At 41.8% G+C, this 4,344-nt stretch overlaps 1 pseudogene; it reads left to right on the forward strand.

Moving 5' to 3' along the window:
• The first annotated feature begins 4,093 nt into the window (after window positions 1–4,093).
• LOC102845625 overlaps window positions 4,094–4,344 on the forward strand; it is a 48,923-nt pseudogene continuing 48,672 nt past the window's right edge.

The following is a 4,344-nucleotide window of genomic DNA, read 5'->3' on the forward strand; positions in this document are numbered from 1 at the left end:
TCTGGCTCTGGTTGTTGGTGCATATATTTGAATTAAAGTGGTATTAACAGGTCTTCCTTGTATGTGTATGGATAGTATCCTGTCACTCACAACATTGTATTTCAAGATGGATCTAGAAATGGTCTTTTTAACTATGAATGAGACCCCATTTTTTCCTCACCTTTTCATTTTTGGCATAGTAGATCACATGATTTGTCTAATAATGTCTCATGTCAATCCATCTCATTTAACCAAAGCCAAGTATGTTAATATTTATGCATTATATTTCTTCAATGTCCAATTTTCCTACACTCATACTTCTCCATAATCACTAGTGTCTGCTACAACTGTTCCTTCTCCTTTGTGTTTTCCAACAGGAGGGTTCAGTCTCTGGTGCCATTATCTGCTAATCTAATCTAAGCATACTCTATTGTATATAGTGTTTTCAAAAGCTTATTTCAAAAGTGGATGGCCAATACTTCTTCCTAGTCTGTCTAAAAGATCCAATCTTTGGATGTTCAGCTTTAGAACAATATCTGACAGTCAAGCAATTTACCATCTGACAGACAAGCATTTTACCCCAAAGAGCAGATGAAAGACCCTTCTGAACACAGCTAATAGATTTGGTGTTGGTCCCATCTCCCCCTTTGGAGCATGTGTTGTGGTTTCATCCCCTTATTACACTCTGCAAACACTGGCCTCTATTCTGTGGCCTCATGCTAGTCCACCAACACCTCTCTCCCTCTGGCGCCCAACAAATCCAGATATGATCCACATTTGTTCCCATTTATAAAAGAGGTGATCCAATACAATGTAAAACTTGTTGTTTGCTGTTATGTGCTGTTGAGACTCCTGCAACTCATAGTGACCCTATGTACAACAGCTCTGAACCCTGCCCTATCTTGAGCCAGTCTCACTGATTCTGACACACCGAATCCCACTGCCCCAGTTATCATGTTAATCCATCTCATCTGGGGTCTTCTCCTGTGCTGTCCCTTCACCCTTTTAAACATGATGTCCTTCTCCAATGATTGGTCCCTCCTGGCCAGGTACTCAAAACATGTGAGATGGAGCTTCAAAATCCTTGCCTTCATGGAGAAACTTGGTTTTACCCTCTCCAATACAGACTTATTTGTTTTCCTGGCTGTCCATAATATGTTCAATCCTCTTCTCCAGCACAACTCAAAGGCATCAATCCTTCTTCTGTCATCCTTAGTCATTATCCAGCTCTCAGATGCATAGTATATAATTGCGAAGACCACAGCTTGGATCAGGCATACCTTAGTCTCTAGACAGACATCATTGCACCTCAGCACTCTGGAGAGGTCCTTGACAGCAGACTTCCTTAATGCAATTCATCTTTTGATTTCCTGACAGCTTGTTCCAAGAGTGTTGATTGTGGAGCTGAGTAAGGTGAAGCTGTTAACAACCTCAATATCTTATCCATCCATCATGGTGCTGCCAACTGGGTCAGTGGTGAGAATCTTTGTCTTCTTGATGTGTAACTTCAATCAATATTGGAGACTAAAGTTCTTGACCTTCTGCAGCAAATGCTTCAGGTCCTTCTCAGTTTTGGCAAGCAAGGTTGTATCATCGCATAGCACAGGTTGTTGACAACTCTTCCTCTAACCCTGATGCCACACTCCTCCTCATAAAGTCCAGCTTCTAAAATGATCTGTTCTACATATACAGTAAAAAGATATGGAGACAAGATGCATCCCTGATTCACTCTTTTTCTAATTTTGAACCATACAGTGTTTCTTTGCTCTGTGCTGATGACTGCCTCCTGGTCTAAGTATTGGTTTTAGATAAGCACAAGCAGGTGTTCTGGTATTTCCATTCTTCTCAAGGTTAAGGACCTCAATCTTTTCTCCTTCTATCATGGTGCTGCCAACTGTTCCAGTTGTGATAATCCTGACTTCTTGATGTTGAGCTTCAGTCCATATTGAAGACTATAGTACTTGAACTTCTACAACAAGCGTTTCAGGTCCTCCTTGGTTTCAGCAAGCAAGTCTGTGTCATCTGAATAACAGGTTGTTGACGAGTCTTCCTCCAATCTTGATACCACATTCCTCCTTAGAAAGCCCAGCCTCGTGAATGATGTTTTGCGTATAGATAGAAAAGGTATGAAGAGAGGACACATCTCTGACACACTCCTTTCCTGATTTTGAACCATGCAGTGTTTCCCTGCTCTGTTCTGAGGACTTCGTCCTGATCTGAATATAGGTTTCGCATATGCACAATCAAGTGTCCTGGGATTCCCATTATCCTCAGGGATGGTCACAATTTCACATTCAAATGTCTTTGCATAGTCAGTGAAACACAGATAGACATTCCTTTGGTACTCTCTGCATTTTGCCAAGATTCATTTGATATTGGCAATAATGCCTCTAGTGCCAAGGCCTCTTTGAAAACTTCTTCAATGAGATGGAAAAGGCAATGTCCAATTTAATTTGGAATATAAAGAGGCCCCCAATAAGCAAAGCACTCCTTAAAAAGAGAAACAAGGTAGAAGGCATCTCACTCCCAGATCTCAAATCTTACTACACTGCCGTAGTGGTCAAGACAGCGTGGTACTGGTACAATGACAAAAACATGGACAATGGAATAGAATTGAGAACCTGGAAATCAGTCCATCTACCTATGGTCAACTGATCTTTGACAAGGAGATGAAATCAGTTAAGTGAGGAAATGACAGCCTTATTAACAAATGGTGTTGGCAAAGTTGGAAAACCATTTGCAAAAAACTCAAACAAGACCCACACCTCACACCATACACAAAAACCAACTCAAAGTGGATCAAGAACCTAGGACTAAAACCAAGGACTATAAACTTCATTAGAGAAAAGCTTGGAAGAACTCTAGAAGCACTAATCCACAACATGAACAGTCTTCAAAGCACCCTGAAAAACCTAAAACCAGGAGAGGATAGAATAGATTAATGGGATCTTCTAAGAATCAAATCTCTATGCACATCCAAAAACTTCTCCAACAGGGTAAAAAGGGAAGCCACAGACTGGGAAAAATTATTTGGTAATGACATGTCTGATAAAAGACTTATATCTAGAATTTATAGAATACTTGAGCACCACAACAAGATGAACAACCCAGTTGCAAAATGGGCACAGGTTATGAACAGACACTTCACCAAAGAAGACATTCAGATGGCTAACAAACACATGAAGAAATGTTCAAAATTCCTAGCACTATGAGAGATGTAAATCAAAACAACTATGAGATATCATCTCACACCAGTCAGAATAGCAAAATTTAACAGAGCAGCAAAGAACAAATGTTGGTGAGGTTGTGGAGAAACTGGAACCCTTATTCACTGTTGGTGGGAGTGTAAAATGGTGCAACCACCGTGGAAGGCTCTATGGCACTTTCTCAAAAAGTTGAAAATAGAAATACCATTTGACCCTTCAATTCCACTACCGGGAATTTACCCTAAAGAAACCATAACTGCCACCCAAGCAGACATATACTCACCTATGTTTATAGCTGCTTTGTTCACAATAGCAAAGAGTTGGAAACAACCCAAGTGCCCATGCACAAATGGACAGAGAAGCTGTGTTATATTCACACAATAGAATAATTTTATGCAGCTCTGAAAAACAAGGAACTTATTAAATATTATACAAAATGGGTAACCACGGAGGACATTATGCTGAGTGGAATATCTCAGTCACAAAAAGACAAATACTGCATAATACCACTGTTATAGGGACTATATAACAATGAAAGAACTTCTTTACAAAGAAAAAAGAGAACGGGAGGGCAAGGAGGAAAATGTGCAGCAATGAATGAAAGGAAATCTAAGTTCTCTATAAACGTTCACTAAAAACTCAATTAAAAAATGTGAATAAAAAAAGAAAACTTCTTCTGGTACTTGTATATTAAGGTACTGTTCCAGTTGTTTTTAAATAATCTTCAGCAAGATCTTGCTTGTGTGTGATACTGTTTGATAATTTCCTCACTCGGTTGGATTACCTTTTTAGGGGATAGGACTATATTAATGTAATCCCACCCCCACCAGCTGCCTGCACACAAGATAACGCGAGCCTGCCGGCCGCCCACACCACAGGACGGTGCCTGCCGGCTGCCTGTGCACGAGATGACACACGCCTGCCGGCCACCTGTGTGGGAGATGATGCACGGGAGCTGGCGCGCGCACACCAGTCGCCCACGTGTGATGACGTGCGCCTGCCAGCCGCCCGCACTGGAAGATGGTGTGCACCCACCCCCACCAGCTGCCTGCACACAAGATGACGTGAGCCTGCCGGCCGCCCACACCACAGGACGGTGCCTGCCGGCTGCCTGTGCACGAGATGACACACGCCTGCCGGCCACCTGTGTGGGAGATGA

This window comes from Elephantulus edwardii, unplaced genomic scaffold (assembly GCF_000299155.1).
Source record: "Elephantulus edwardii isolate Elephantulus edwardi_28Jun2011 unplaced genomic scaffold, EleEdw1.0 scaffold00178, whole genome shotgun sequence".
NCBI lineage: Eukaryota > Metazoa > Chordata > Mammalia > Macroscelidea > Macroscelididae > Elephantulus > Elephantulus edwardii.